Raw genomic sequence first — 17,736 nt, forward strand, 5'->3', positions numbered from 1 at the left:
ATAGCCTCGGCCCGACTAAAGCCTTTGTGAGTAGATTTGGTAAGCGGAAACTGAAAGAAGCCCGTCGTATGCGTGTGTGTGTATATGTGTCTCTGTTTGTCTCCCCGCAACATTGCTTGACAACAGATGCTGGTGTGTTTTACGTCCCCGTAACTCAGCGGTTCGGCAAAAGTCACCGATAGCATAAGTACTAGGCATACAAAGAATAAACCCTGGAGTCGATTTACTCGACTAAAGGCGGTGCTCCAGCATGGCCGCGGTCAAATGACTGAAACAAGCGGAAAGATAACAGATAATAAATGATAATAAACGTTTTAAAAAGCTACAACTTCGAAGCATCACTTCTTTAAAGTTCTGAGAGTGTTTTTGTACACAAGAATTTAATACGTATCCGAAATACGTACGTAAAAATATCTTCTGTGCGTTTCGATGTGTTTCTTTTTCAAATATTAAATGGTAGCATCTTATCAGCAACTTACCTCATAATAAATCTTTTACGGAGAAGATATATTCGAAAACAAGTAATATCTCCATGTGTGTTTCTTTGAACTTGTTAACCATTTCTTTTGAAGTTGGTTTGATGCAACTGCTTCTCATCGTTTGGACATCCTTATTCTATTTCGCACTCAGTACATAACCCATAGTAAAAATACACCCTTTCAAGAACAGAATCCCTTTGTAACTTTTCGGTTTACGTTTTAAATTTAAGCATCATCCGGAAGCATTTGAAACTGGACATCAATCGTATCGATCTTGATAGAATAAATAGTAAGGCGCTATCAACGGGCTACGTTCGTTGCCTATCTTCCTCAGACTGACTAAAAACAAAATAGTTATAGTAGCATGTATAGCTTCAAAAACAACAGTTAACGGTTAACAGTCTTGGCCAACGTCATTAAATGTAGATAAATCACTAAAAACAGCTCTACGTTGATTATCTCCCTTGTTATGCGAAATCTTTTCCCTCTCATTCTTCCTTCTCCCCTTTTTCTTCCTCTCTCTCTCTCTCTCCTCTCCCTTTCACTCACTCTCTCGCCCATATTCTGGCATCAAAAACAATATTACTACATCAACCATCAGGAAAATAGAATCATGCTTGACCTTTAATGATTTATCGAAGTGATTTTTCCGTAAGCCTTGTAGTTAAATGAAAAGTACTATTTTCTATTATTCTATGAAATTAATCGATCATGCGGCTGTGAACCATGTCAAAGTCCCGGGAGCAATCCAATCTCCTTCAAATATCTTCCTTTATTGTTTCTAAAATGCTAACCACATATTAGAAGACATAAATCTCAAGACATTTACTTACATCAGATACGAAATGGCTAAGACTAGTCTCTATCGATCAAACCTTAAATATCATCCGAACTTAATGATCTCAAGACTGCAATAATCGCTGTGTGGTTAAGCAGGCGAGAAGCTGCCTCGTAGTCACAGTTTCGGTTTTGATCTCAATACGTGGCAACATGGGCAGGATTATTGTGTCAGTCACTAGCGTAGCTGGGGCGGTAGGGACGGTCTTTACCAGGCGGCACTTTTAAAGTGGCACAACTTTTGAGTCTGCTGTAGTCAATATGTGGGGGTTGGGGGTTGGGGGGGGATCCGGGGGCGGAAAACGGAAGGGCCGCCACGGGTGGTACATACTCTAACTACGCTAGTGTTTACAGTCTTGGATTGATCAATGACTTGTAAGTGGAGTTTGGCGGACGGAAACTTCATGGAAGCTCATTTTAAGTGTATCTGTGTTTGTGTGTGTGTGTGTGTATTATACGACGGGCTTCTTTCTGTTTTCGTCCATCAAATCCACTCACAAGGTTTTGGTCGGTCCCAAGAAAAACTGTCCAAACAATCATTGGTATGTCCGAACGCTTCAAGCATCATTTCCATAAACCGAACAAATATTTCTTGTCGCTTCTATTGCTCACGAACCCTTCTGAATTCATCTCGTTTGCAGGGTCTGATATGAGTCTGATCTAAACCCTGATCAAAATATGAATTTAATTAATACAAATTTAATATACAAAGAAAGAGAAAAGAGCATTAAAATATAAAAATCAATTGAAAAAATACCCCCCAAAAAATGCTCATGTGAAGAATGCGATGACTTAATTTCCAACCTAATGTTTTTAAATAGCATTTGCTGCAATATCAAAGAGAAGGCGGCGCGCTGGCAGAATCGTGAGCACGCCGGACAGAACGCTTCAATGCATTTTGTCCGTCTTTACGTTCCGAGTTCGAATTCCGCTATGGTCGAATTTATCTTTCGGCGTCGATAAAATAAGTAGCCGTTGAGCATTGGGGGTCGATATATATTTCTTTATTGCCCACAGGGGCCTCAACATAGAGGGGACAAACAAGGACAGACAAAGGGGTTAAGTCGATTGCATTGACCCAAGTGCATAAATGGTACTTATTTAATCGACTTCCGAAGGATGAAAGGCAAAGCCGACCTCGGCGGAATTTGAACTTAGAACGTAACGGTAGACGAAATACCGCTAAGCATTTCACCCGGCGTGCTAACTCGCCGCCCTTTGGGGGTCGATATAATCGAGTTACCCCCTCCTCTGAAGTCGCTAGTCTTGTGCCAAGATTTAAAACTAAATATAATTCCAAACAAGTAGTGAAAGTAGTTCACTCAGGAATTGAAACCTGGCACTGGTTCAACTTGCTTGTGAGAGAATTTCTTTTGTTCTCCACAGCACCCAACGAAATCTTAGCCTTATATTAGAATGTGGAGGTGCAATGGTCCAGTGGTTAGGGCAGTGGACTCGCAGTCGTAGGATCGCGGTTTCGATTCCCAGACCGGGCGTTGTGAATGTTTATTGAGCGAAAGCACCTAAAGCTCCACGAGGCTCCAGCAGGGGGTGGTGGCGAACCCTGCTGTACTCTTTCACCACAACTTTCTCTCAATCTTTCCTCCTTTTCCCCTTGTACTTGTATTTCAAAGTGGCCAGCCTTGTCACACACTGTGTCACGCTGAATCTCCCCGAGAACTACGTTAAGGGTACATGTGTCTGTGGAGTGCTCAGCCACTTGCACGTTAATTTCACGAGCAGGCTGTTCGATTGATAGGATCAAGTGGAACCCTCGTCGTCCTAACCGACGGAGTGCTGTAGTAATATATATATATATATATATATATATATATTTAAGAATTTAACCCATTCCTTAAATTCTTAAATATACTCAAATACCCAAAATTTCAAGGAGTTCCTGCCTTAAAAACAGGAACTAAACCACAGTTATTTTGTGTTCTTTGCTACATTGGTTTCTATTAACCCATTTATTCTATCAGAAGAATTTTTATTCATTAAGATAGAAGAAATACACATAATTATATATATATATATATATATATATATATATATATATATATATATATATATATATATATATATATATATATATATATATATATATATATATATATATATATATATATATATATATAACTTTCTCTCACTCTTTCTCCCTGTTTCTGTTGTACCTGTGTTTCAAAGGGGCCAGCCTTGTCCACGCTGAATCTCCCCCCAGAACTACGTTAATGGTACACGTGTCTGAGGAGTGCTCAGCCACTTTTCACGTTAATTTCACAAGCAGGCTGTTCCATCGATCGGATCAACTGGAACCCTCGTCGTCGTAACCGACGGAGTGTCACGATATTGGAATAATTTGTCTTTGTAGTTTTTTTTTTCTTTTCTTTAATCGGTGACTAATAAATCTATCTTTCAATGCTTCCGGTTCATGAACATTTCTGGAAAAAAAAATCAATCAATAACTAAATAAAAATTTAAAAGCAGGCAACAACTATACCGACCAATAAAATATCAAGCATCATATAATACGATAAGTTCTGAGAGATATCAGCTTCCATCAAACAAACATTATCCCTTATTCAATATAGATTCCCATACATTTTTCTTCCAAGAACGCAAGTGTAATGACGTCATTGCTGTTTTATTTATTCCTTGTTGGTTCACAGCAGTTCATTCCAGAGTTTCTAAAGAAGTCTAATCTTAGAAATGAAAGGAGAAAGAAAAAAAGAAAAACACCAACCGCAATTCCATAACAACACACTACACACTACACAATACGCTGCAGCGCATCACACTACACCACACGGCACAACACTACGCGAAAGTACATCATAGCGCTATACTACATCTCACCGCAACAAGCACACGCCGCAGCAAACACCACACAACTCCACAAGCAACAAAAACTGCGCCAAATCCTTGTTTCACTTGTAATGAATATAAAATATTTTCACTTTCGAACAAAACAAATTATCTTTCACTCGTTCAGCTTCTTCCAAAGAACCACCTCCACCCTCTCTCTCTCTCTCTCTCTCTCTCTCTCTCTCTCTCTCTCTCTCTCTCTCTCTCTCTCTGCTTGCTTCGAGTCTTTCTTTCTTTCTGTCTTTCTCGTTCAGATAAACCCGGCTTTATTTATTAGTAATAAATATTCATATAAAGAAAGCATTGTTTACTCTCTATGTATGCAGAGAGAGGAGTAAATAAATAAATACGCCCAGTGTATGAGAAAAACATCATCATCATCACCACCATCATCGTCATCATTATCATCATCATCACCACAATCATCATCATAAACACCGTCACCGCCATTACCATCCCCACCACCACCATCATCATCATCATAATCACCATCATCATCATTCCAACTGCTACCACCACCACCACTATCACCACACCATCTCCTTTACCACCACCACCACCACCACCACCACCACCGCAACTACCGACAACATCTTTGATTGATTGCTGACGTTGTCAAACGTGGTACTCTATAGTTGAGAAAATAGGTTTCAATTACAGCTCTTATATCATTTTTCTATTTTATTTCTTCATTCGTAATTTTTTTTCCTCCTTGTTTGTTTAAAACTAAAATGTTAGTCAACAATGGAAAGATAGAAAATTTAGAGATTTCTGCGGGGTTTTTGTTTTGTCTTTGTTCTTTATTTTCTTTCAAAAGCCTTCTTTTTGAAGGTTGTTATTGAAATATATTTCGCTAACAAATAAACAAGGGATTAGTAGTGGTCATAATTCCTAAGCATTAAATCTAATCTAACCACAAAGCGACGTGAGAGAAAACCCGGTCCAGAAACATATACAGAGTTGTCTCCCGTAACTCACTTTTATTTCTTGGATCCTTTGTTTCTTTTAGTCATTGGACTGTGATCCCGGTGTTTGTTTTGATTTGTTTTTGTTGTTGTTGTTGTGTGTGTGTGTGTGTGAGAGAGAGAGAGTTTTATTGTATAAGCCTGGTACTTCTTCCATTGAGATATTTTTGCCGAACCTCTTCTTTACGAGGACATAAACAAACCAACGCCGATTGTCGAGCCATTGGAGAGTGACAAACTCATACACACACACACATACATGTATATGTATGGATGTGTATATATCTATATTTGTGTGTATAGATAGATAGATAGATAGATAGATAGATAGATACATTTCTTTTATTAGCCACACAGGGCTTTACACAGAAGGGACAAATAGAATGTGGAGCTTTTCTTTTTGGGAGGGGGAAGGAGAGGAAAAAAGGGGGGGTCTATCAAAAGGGATCGTAGGAAAGAAAAGGGGGGGGGTCGATCAAAAGGGATCGAAAAAAAAAAGCGATCAATAGGGATCGTGTATCACAGCAATGTTCTCGTGTAAAAAGTGGGGGACAGTTTAGGTTTAGCCGTGGAAAGAAAAGCCTACGGAAAAGACCACGGTAACCTTGGCCAATATTGTCATTGTCATTGAAGGTTAAAAAAGAAACAATATTAGACAATAACTAATATTATTTTCCTTTTTTGACAAGCACGGATCGCAACTCCATGTTGTCTGCAATAAATGTACAGATTTAATGGTATAGAAAAAGGGCAGACAAATATTTTGGAAGAGGAGCCATTTGGAAATGTCTTCTATGTTTTGTGGACCAAGTTTTTCAAAAAATGAAACTCTGGTCATACAAGGTTATAGAAATGGTTGGTTTTCTTTTATCTTTTGCCTTTTACTTGTTGCAGCCATTAGACTGCGGCCAAGCTGTGGCACCGCCTTGAGGGGCTTAGTCGAACAAATTGACCTCACTACTTACTTTTAAGTTTGGTATTTATTCTATCGTTTTTTAAAACCGAACCTCTAAGTTACAGGGACGTAAAAAGACCAACACGGATTGTCAAGCGGTGGGAGGGAGACGAACATAGACAAAGACACACGTACATATATGACCGGCTTCCGTACAGTTTCCGTCGACAAAATCCACTCACAAGGCTTTGGTAGGCCCGATGCTATAGTAAAAGACACTTGCCCAAAGTGTTGCACAGTGGTAGCGAACCCGAACCACATGGTTGCAAAAACCACCTTCATAACTACACTGCTATGCTTGTTTCTTTAATTCTCGAAACATCACTTGCTGTTATTAAAGAATCATTATATATTTAATGACGTAAAAAATCGCTATTTTTCATGAATGATTTTTTCTTCTCTGAGTGAGACTGAATACGTTTTGTAACTTCCGGACAAATTCAGCAGCAGCAGCAGCCAGTTTAATTGCTTTCGTTAACAGACAAGTAAACATTTTTTTGTCACTCCTGCTTTTCGATTATTTATGTAATCTACATTACGACAACGTGTGAGACACTGTTAGTCTCTGTCGCCCCATTCACTTACAAAGGTGAAAACATTTACTTCTTGGAATATCACACCTGGGGAAACTACCATTATTTTTTTTACCAAGTAATTTCAGTGACTTTTTTTTTCCTTTTTTAATACAAAACATTAACTCATTAGAAATCGCTACAAAAATGAATAGTTTTTTTCTATTTTCGAAATTGAATTTTTAATGTTCACTAACCAAAGAGTGACAAAAATAATATAACATAAAAAAATAAAAACCAGACGCTATTCTTTCGAAACTGCGATGGAAAACTACACAAATAAATGTTGTCATTTCAGTTATTAGCTAGTAATATGAGTTGGCGCAAACCTTGCTTAAGCAGCTGAAAACGAGGCCTTGCGGATTATCTTGACAATTGTTAGACTTGCTGATAATAACAGAGAAACATCACTTTTGGAGAAAAGCATTGTTATATATGTAAGCAGGGTCAGGTATTTAATAAATTGACGTGCCAGATTTGGTCCGCAGGCCGCAGTTTGCTGAGAAATAGATTATCCTGCTGAAGCACACAACTCCTTACCTGGAGTCGAATACCCTAGTCACCACGTCACACACCTCCACAATCTTTTGGACCGAAAAAGTCGAAGACATTTCTAAAATGGATAGGGAAATTCGAAGAGTACTTCAGTTGAATGGTAGAACACCTCTCATGTCTACAGGAGATGTCAGTTCAAGTCTAATGGGTAGACTTCTACTTTTTCTTTCCAAAAGTGGTTTTGGAAAGTGCAAAAGGGCAAAAGCTCGCTCGATCTCGATTTTTATGTGCTTCGAGAGCCGAGGTTCCAGAAAAAAATAACTAGCAGTGGCTGTGTGGTAAGTAGCTTGCTTACCAACCACATGGTTCTGGGTTCAGTCCCACTGCGTGGCACCTTGGGCGAGTGTCTTCTACTATAGCCTCGAGCCGAACAAAGCCCTGTGAGTGGATTTGGTAGACGGAAACTGAAAGAAACGTGTCCTATATGTGTGTGTGTGTGTGTTTTTGTGTGTGTGTGTGTGTGTGGGTGGGTGGGTGGGTGTGGGTGTGTGTGTGTGTGTGTGTGTGTGTAATGTTTGTGTCTGTGTTTGTCTCCCCAACATCGCTTGACAACCGATGCTGGTGTGTTTACGTCCCCGTAACTTAGAGGTTCGGCAAAAGAGACCTATAGAATAAGTACTAGGCTTACAAAGAATAAGTCCTGGGGTCGATTTGCTCGACTAAAAGGCGGTGCTCCAGCATGGCCACAGCCAAATGACTGAAACAAGTAAAAGAGCAAAAGAGTACACGCGTTTAAGCGTTATGCTTTCGACAAACATAACTATGGAGTGCAATCGGGGACATAATCAACATTCCTGCCTCTCTAACGATTACTGTTATGTTAATCGAAAAACATTGTTTTTGCTGTTAGTAATCCGATTTCATTTTTGATATTATATTTTCATTTTTACTTCATCGTTTTTTTCCCCTTCATCAAGGACATTTTGTAGTTATATTTCCCACTGCATTCTCGTGTTTACATTAATAATAAATATTCAAATTGCAGCAGCGCTCGCCAAAAGTAAATATATAAAAAGATGATATCATTGGAATATATAGTAAACAGCACGGTAAATTGGATAACAAGGAGAAACTGTTAAATCCAGCATTAAATCCAACATGGGATTATTTCAAAGGCTTACACATAATATGTTTAGTGTAATGTGTGTCTTCTTATCTCTTATCTTATGAGAAATTATTGATGTCTTCAGAAGGAAAGAGTACAACTCAAAAACAAGAAAAGACAGGAAAATAGAAGAGAGAAAAATGACAGATTCAATATCTTCCTGAAACATTCTTCCGTTTTTTTTTTTCCCCAGCTCAATTTTATCCATATTAACTGAAATAGTATGCTTAATTTCTCTCACCAACTCTCTCACACTTTCCCGTTAACTGTCGCTCTATCTCTCTTCTTCTCCCTCTCTCTCCCTCTCTATCTCTCTCTTCCTCTCCCTCTCCCTCTCCATATATATATATATATATATCACATACATTTTCTTTAATAATTCATTTTTTATACAATAATACATGAATAACAAATCATTTGTTACAGACTTCCAGCAAGCCCAACAGAGGTGTACAGTATTTCTTTTGGTGAGAGTGACAAGGGAGTGTCCAGAACTCAGTGCAAAACAAATATCTCAAAGAGCTTTGTCCTAACTGTCAGTCCGTCGGTTACGACGACGAATATTCCTGTTGATCCGATCAATGGAACAGCCTACACGTGAAATTAACTTGCAAGTGGCTGAGTACTCCACAAACACGCGTACCCTTAATCCATTAAGTCCCAGAGTACTTAAATTTCTGAATATTACTTTAAAATTTTTACAGATGATTGAAAATAGGTTAAAACGAAAAAAAATAATTATTAAAACTCCTTTATTTCAAGTAGAAATGGAAATACTCAGTGTCCTATAAATAAGACATTGAGACAATGTGATATAGCTTATTTAATGTTCTCATTGTGTCCTATTTATAGGACAGTGGGACTTAATAGGTTAATGTAGTTCTCAGGGTGATTCAGCGTGACTCAGAATGTGACAAAGCTGGCCCTTTGAATTACGGGTCCTACTTATTTTTGCCAGCTGGGTGACCTGGAGAAAGGTGAGATAAAGTGTTTTGTTTAAGGATAGAACCCACAGCCGAGACTTCGTTTTTAAAACACAGGTTTTTAGATATTGTCATCTATGTGGGCACTATCATGCTATTAGCTGTCAGAAGTGAAAGTGCTCTCTGCTAGTGAAGCATCTGTCTGTCAGCCTGTCTGCCTGCATGCCTGTTGCTGGCCTGTCGATTCTTTGGTTACTGACAGCTAATACCATGACTGGCCGGAGCGAGCTATATGTCTGTCTGTCTGTCTCTCTCTCTCTCTCTATCTATCTATTACTCGAAAGTTATTGGAACAAATTTGACACCTATACCCATGCGTTTGAAAACACAGAGTATAAGGGTACTCGCGTCCGCGCTAGCTAGTCGTGAGTGGTCCATCCTATTATTTTTAAACTTCAAACTTCATTTGTTTTCTATTTTGATAAATTCTCTCTGTTGAAAATTATATTTTTATATTTTAAATAATTTGCAATTTCAGGAAATATGTTTTTATATTAAATTTGTGTTTTCTACTCACGACTAGCTAGCGCGGATGCGCGAACTTTCGAGTAATAGATAAATAGATAGAGAGACAGACAGACATATAGCTCGCTCCGGCCAGTCATAGTATTAGCTGTCAGTAGCCAAAGAATCGACAGGCCAGCAACAGGCATGCAGGCAGACGGACAGATACTTCACTAGCAGGCAGTGAGCACTTTCACTTCTGACAGCTAATAGCATGATAGTGCCTCTATGTGTCTACGGGAAATATATAAAATACACAAATATATACACAATGGTATACACACAGGTGGCGGGGATCCAGGATTTTGTTTTGCGTGGTGCCCAAGAGTTTCGAAAAATACCATGTAAGGTAGAAATCGCAATTCGTAACAAATGGACACATTTTTATGTACTCTTTGTTGTAGCTGACCATATGCATAGGAAAGAGTAATGCTGTGAAACTACCGGAAATAAACCTTGGTACTGTTTTTTTTTGTTTTTTTTTTTTTGGTGTCGACTCGGCTAGAAAGGGTGTTACCCAGACAACTAAGGCACCACCCTGCATCCGCCACGTACACACATGTATAAAGAAACGCATACGACGGTCATTTACACACTTACCCTCCACTAAGTTTCATTCACATGCGATTCGTCACAGCAGAACGCTAATTGTAGGAAACACTTGCTCATGGCGTCAAGTAACAGCAGCGCATCCGGAAATGCGGGATTGCGATACAAATTTAATTACTCAGCAGTATCTCATAGATATGTCTGTAGATATACAGCGGACAACAGAACTGGATTTCCAAGAAAATTGGTTCGAGAAGCATTTGAAGAGGATCTGCAATTATCGACTCGTAGGGCAGCTAACGTGTTAGAATCCTACGAAGTGAAAATCTTTCGTGCGTGTGTGTGTGTGTGTGTGTGTGTGTGTGTGTGTGTGTGTGTGTGTGTGTGTGTGTGTGTGTGCGTGTGTGTGCTTCTGTCGGTGTTTATCCAGCACTGCTTGACAACCGGTGTTCTTTTGCTTACGTTCCCGTCTCCGTCATACGACGGTTCGGAAAAAGAGACCTATAGAATATGTTACCAAACACGGAAAAAAAAAGTACTAGTGAGGTCGATCTGTTCAACTAAAACTCTACAAGACGGTGCTCCAGCATGGTCGCAGACCAATGACTGAAACAATTTTTTTAAAAAAAGCATAAAAGATATGTATATCTGTTCTTTTCTACTTTTGCTTCCATACCTACGGTTTCATAGCGTTTCTTAAGTTTTTACTCATTCTTTTTTTTTTGCGTCTCTTATCATTTCCTTTTCTACCATCACTTCTTATTTGATTTCATTCTATTCTTTCATTCGTTCTCATCAGTTGTTTTCATTCGGTTGTTTTTTCTTCCTTCTCTATGATCATCGCTTTCTTTCATTTTTTTTACCCCCTTTTTGTTCATCATTGCTTCCTGTTTCATCTCACTTCCTTTCACACACATTTCAACAAAGCCTGTTAATTTTCTTGTTTCATTCTAAGCATTTCCAATTCTTTCTTCAATCTCTCCCTCTATTTATCTTTCTCTCCCTCTGTTCTACTCTTCCATTTCCTTCCATTCTACACACACACACATACACACACGCACACACACACACACACACACATATATATATATATATATATATATATATATATATATATATACATGTATATGTATGTATGTATATGTATATATACACACATACTCACACACATATATACATACACACACACACACACACACACACACACACACACACACACACATATATATATACGCATACATATAAATATATAACTATATATATCATCCAATTTTTTATGTTGTCATTTCATTTTTTGCTTTCTCTCTCTTTTCTTATTGCTTTTTTCTATTCTCTATTTATTTATTGTTGTTTTTCGTTTTGTCTTGCTTTGTTTTTGTTTTGTTTTGTTGTTTTTTTTTCTTTCCTCATTTCGTTTCTATTCCTGCGTTTCTTTTGTTAATATATTTATTTATTTCACGCCATCTTTTAGAATGGTAGCTTAGTTATAAATCTTCCTGAAAAATCTCAAAAACGGCCGAGAGCGTCTCTTTCTCAATTCTAACATTTATTTATTTTGTTCCTTCATTTATTTTATTCTTTGTTTGTTTCCATCATTTGTTTGTTTTTGTTGGGGGGGGGGAGCTTTTTTGTTTCATATTTTTTTTCAATATGTCTGTCTTCTTTTGAGTCTTTCTTCTCCACTTTTTATTTATTTGTATTCATGTCACTCTCTTTCACACTCACTCTCTTTCACATTCACTCTCTTTCACACTCACTCCCTCACACATTCTCTCTCTTTCCATCTCTCCCCACTCTCTCTTTCTTTCTCTCTCGTCTATCACGCACTCTTTACTACTTGCACTCAGTCTCTCACACACACACGCTCTAAAACTCACACACACACACTACATTAAGCAAGCACATGCACACACACACACACATATACACATACATATTCCTTTATTCTTTTATTCTTTTATCCATTTCAGCCCGAAGGATATGGCCATGCTGGGGCACCGCCATCTTTTTTTTTGTATATTTCACCCTTTTTTCCCTCAAATATTTCTTTTGCATCAAACATACACGCATGACACATACACACCTCTATACATACTCACTCACACATGTACACGCTACATACACATAAACACAACCACACACTCACTCAGTCACATAGACACACACACTCACACATACACACACAAGACTTCTGATGCTAAATATAACGTATTTCATTCAAACATTCTTTACAATAATATGTGTGTGTATATATGTGTGTTTATACTTATGTATATATATATGCACACATATGTATATATAGATATACATATGTATATATATGCAGACATATGTATATATAGATATACATATGTATATATATATACATATATATAAATATATGTATATATTTATATAAATATACATACACACACACACACACACATATATATATATATATATATATATATATATATATATATATATATATATATATATAAACATATAAACGTGTGTGTGTTTTCAAAACATATATATACAAACATACATACCTACATACGAATGTGTGTATGCATACATATATGTGTATATATAACAAATGCTTATATGTATATAAGTACGTACGTATGTATGTATGTATGTATGTATGTATGTATGTGCGTGTGTATGTATGTATGTATGTATGTGTTTGTATGATTGTGAGGATATTGCAAAAGTCAGAAATGACTGGAGAAAACGGTGCCATAATAAGACAAGAAAACTTTGAAACACAAAGAATACTTCACTACAACCAGTTGCATGAAAACAGAAAGTGAAATTATCGAAATACGAATAATCTTACGAACTATCAGTGTCCCAGTAGTGACTTCGCCGCCAGCACGAATGCTGGCTTGTGACTTTTCCGCCGGCACAAATGCTGGCTTATCTAGCCATCCGTTGCTCATTTTGTTGAAAGTAGCGTAAGCCTGCTACGTGCAGCTTGTTATCGACTGAGTAACACACCTTCAGGGCTGAAAATATATATACGTAGTCATCAAATGGAATAAAATTCTTTGTACATATTAAAATTGTAAGTAATGAAAACGAATTAGCTATATTGTAGAATGTTTACCTGTACATTCTTAAATTATAAATAATGATCTCAAATTTTGGCAGAAAGCCAGTAATTTTTGGTGGAGCTGGTATATCGATTATATTGATCCCGTTGTTCAACTGGTGCATCGTTTATCGACTCCGGAGGAATGAATGTCAAAGTCGACTTCGGTGGAGTTTGAACTCAGAATGTGAAGACGATAAGTACGTTGCTGTCCCGCGTGCTAACGATTCTGTCGGCTTGCCGCCTTGCTTAAGTTATAAATAAATATTTTTACTGTTCCATTTACAGATTGTATTTATAAGGTGCGTGTTAGTTCATCTTTTTCTTTTCCTGTATGTATGTATGTATGTATGTGCATAACAGCTAGACTCACCTTTCCTAGTAAATGCATGAGAAATAAAAAAAGATCAATGCAATTATATTCTAAATCGTGTGCTGAATGTTGAATACCTATGCTACTGTTATATCGCAAAACTTCACAGTGGCTGTGTGAGCTACGAAATCCTCGTGGCCACTGTTATATCCCACGTTCGGATCACTTCTACTTAACTACCCCGACGTCTAGACTTCTCCCTCTATATCTACGTATTGGGCTAGCCTACTTCATCGTCTGGAGGCGTCGACACAACAGCTACTTAAAGCTTCGTGGGCGAAGAACTTAAAGACAGACGAAATGCCGCTAAGCATTTGATCAGGCATGCTAACGGTTCTACATTCTCGACGCCTTAAGCATGTCCTTAATAATACAACGTCTTTCCTTTAGGAATAATTTTGTTGCGTGGAAGGTGTTTATAAGCCATTTAAGAAACACACAAAAACCGTTAGATTCACTTCAACATTTAAATTTAATTTGCCAAAATATTTTCGTCGCTTTGAGACCGCGACCTGTTCACTGACAAAATTCCGTGCTACAACTGTTTCCGTTCCAGCACACGATCAGGTCGCTTGCTATACAAGAACATCTCCGTAATAATTTTGTTGATTGCCCACTAATCACTGGGAATAAGATGCGTTTTTGTTATCGTAACTTACTGTCAACCGGGCTGATATGCAGCTGACGTAATTTCAACCAATTTTCTGTCTTAGTGGTACACAATACATATAGTCATTCACACACACACACACACACACACACACACTTATATATATATATATATATATATATATATATATATATATATATATATATATATATATATATATATATATATATATATATATATATATATATATATGGGGGGGCATATGTTAAACATACAGTTTGCAGTTAAATTTAAAATTTTAATTCAGAAAAAAATTTGCACTTGTGCACTCGTGGTGATAAGAAAATAATTTCCAGAGGGAGGCTTGTTGCATCGAAAAGACGAATGCTCAAAGATGCACACAGCACAGAAATCACCGGTTCATATGCAATCAATGGTTCTCCGCTACCTCCAGCAGACGCACATAACTCTCAAAGATCATGCTTAACGTAGTTGGTATAATTCACATCTATGAATATCAATATTACTGGATAATAGGCAAACCAAGCCTCCCAGATTAGCACAACCATTACTGTTGTAGCTGTGGCCACCGCCGCTGCCGGGAATGCGCCTCCGGCTCGCTTCCGTGTCGACGAATTTTGTCATTCCATCTTCCGTTTTTACCTTCCTGCGACCGCCTCCATCCGCCGTCACGCTACGGAAGCTCGCAGCTCGTTGCTGCCCCGTTGGCCGATGACGTCCCTGAAACGTCGGCACTCGTGCCTTCCGCAATCGATCGCTCGCTTCCGATACTTTTTGTACATTCGGACCAGACATTATTTTCCTGCCCCACTCCACATTTTTATCTTCCGACGTTAGTCTGATGATGTCAGGCCAGTCACTGGCCTCTCAGCTTCATAAGTTCGGAAGAGACTGCTAAGTTCATGGGCCCTGTCTTTCCTTCTCTCACTTCAAATCAACTAAAAGGAAAAAAGGACCATTACCTTTCACATGTTTAATGCGACTTAAATAGCAACTATACAAATGGTTTTTAGAAAAAATCAATATGCTTAGTAGTTTGTATATACGTCCTTCAGCTTTAGATAAAGGGTATTGGGGAAATAAAATAGCAAATATGACGAAGATGCCTTTAAGCGACCAAGATATGATAATAAATATCGGCAGCATTGTATCTCAATGCAATGATATTAGCTGTATATTATTTTCAGTGAAACTTTCCGAATATTTTATTGTATGTGAACGTTATTCTTATGATATATGTGACAAATAATAGCTCTATGAATAATCTCCAAAATCGCCAAATTATTAAATACTTTGACATCTTTGAAATGCTAAATCTACAATCTAGAATAAAGACCTCGTCTGGTGTTTTGTTTGTTTCTAGGAGAGGAAATGAAATATGTAAGTGAAGATGCCGAGCTGATATGAAACTCATCAAAAACCTACGCAGAACGTAAATATTTTCAGATATGAAACTTTCTGCTACCCTATCTAAACAAAAAGATTTTTATTCATATCCTTAAGCAAAGCACTAGACGTAACGAAATCTTCTCATAGCAATCCACAAAAAGGATGGTCGTTAATAGATAATTCTGTCTCACGGCGACGTGCTGGAGGGATCGTTAGTACGCCGGGCAAAATGCTTAGCGGCATTTCGTCTGTCTTCATGTTCTGAGTTCAAATTCCGCCGAGGTCGACTTTGCATTTCATCCTTTAGGAGGGGGGAGCAATAAAATAAGAACCACGTGACCTTTGGAATCGATGTAATCGACCTACCCCCTCGCCCAAGCTTGCTGACCTTTTGCCAAAATTTGAAATCAATGCACAATTCTCTCTCGATGCGCAAGGATTTCATTTCGTTAAGCCTCGGGCCGACCAAAGTCTTGTGAGTGGATTTGGTAGACAGAAACTGAAAGAATCCCGTCGTATATATGAAAGTATATATTTATGTGTGTGTGTGTGTGTATGTTTGTATGTCTGATTGTTCCCCCAACATCGCTTGACAACTGATGGTGGTGTGTTTACGTCCCCGTAACTTAGCGGTTCGGCAAAAGAGACCGATAGAATAAGTACTAGGCTTCCAAAGAATAAGTCCTGGGAGTCGATTTGCTCGACTAAATGCAGTGCTCCAGCATGGCCACAGTCAACTGACTGAAACAAGTAAAAGAATAAAAGAGAGGATAGCTAATGAAGGGTAACGACGCAGATACGCATGCGTCTTACGGTCTGGTGACGTCATTCATGGCCTAACGGTACGTTTACATCGATATTTATCTACAAGGAGAATGTCTTCTTTGGAGACATCTTATGCAGCGTATTCTCTTTCCATGTCCGAACACGCATGAACATAACTGATATTAGATTTATTCATTTACTTCTGCCATAATGACTGAACTTCAGTAAAAATTGACATATCTCATTTTATCGAGACTTTTTTTTTTCATGATAATAAGTGGAAAGGCTGAATGCTATTATATTTTTTCTATATCTATTTTTATTTTTATTTTCTATGCTTTATTTAAATCTGTAGATTTTTATCAGCCTGAACGCAATATAAATAACATTACAGAATGCTGCATTACCAGTAAAATCCTTTAAAATCTTAATCACACACCGACACTCCCTCCCTCGCCAAACCAACTACAATAAGTCCTCGACAGATATTACTTTATGCCGCACATACTTAATTGCTACAATCACACACCAAACAATTCCCCCAACTATATCACGCTCACATATCATGAAAACAAAATAAAGAACACTTCACAAATTCCAACAAAGCCCACCATAGATTCTTCTAACAGGAAACAGATTTACAGTTTTATAGAATTTAACACCATAAATACCATGATAGATAATGTAGTAAATATATTCAGCAACAATAATTTTAAAGGCGTCAAAACAACTTATATACCATAAGGCAATATAAACAAAATAGATATATTGATAAAAACTAAAGACTGTCTCAAATGGAACCTAACAAAAACTCACACAACAGATATAAAAATTAACATTCAGAAAGTAAACATATAAATAACAAAAGAAATAATCAAACAAAACTGGAAAAATGGACAGCGATTGTATCCAGCATAAGCCATAAAATAATTGTTAAAAAAAAGCTACACAAAGGAATTAGCAATTACTGCAACTTTATCTACAGCCAAACCATATCATGTACTGGGAAATTCAAACAGCATAACTACAATCCAAAAGTAAGCAAACTCTTACGCCAAAATATTTCCTCAAAATCGATCTGCCAAAGCGACACAAAGACGCAAAATGTGGCGGTGATTAGGATTTCTTCCCCG

General features: G+C 37.7%; 2 long non-coding RNA genes across 2 annotated transcripts in view; one reads left to right on the top strand and one right to left on the bottom strand.

The window, feature by feature from the left end:
* The window catches only part of LOC106873982 (uncharacterized), a 42,079-nt gene extending 41,164 nt beyond the window's left edge, over positions 1-915 (bottom strand). Inside the window, exon 1 of the long non-coding RNA XR_001409946.3 lies at positions 480-915. This is a non-coding gene — a long non-coding RNA (uncharacterized LOC106873982). The remainder of the gene's footprint in view (positions 1-479) is intronic.
* LOC128248691 (uncharacterized) overlaps positions 1-17,736 on the top strand; it is a 141,500-nt gene that overhangs the window by 18,477 nt on the left and 105,287 nt on the right. The gene's annotated exons all lie outside the window — the stretch shown is intronic.

The sequence above is a fragment of the Octopus bimaculoides genome, chromosome 9 (assembly GCF_046866305.1).
Source record: "Octopus bimaculoides isolate indiv1 chromosome 9, ASM4686630v1, whole genome shotgun sequence".
Lineage (NCBI taxonomy): Eukaryota > Metazoa > Mollusca > Cephalopoda > Octopoda > Octopodidae > Octopus > Octopus bimaculoides.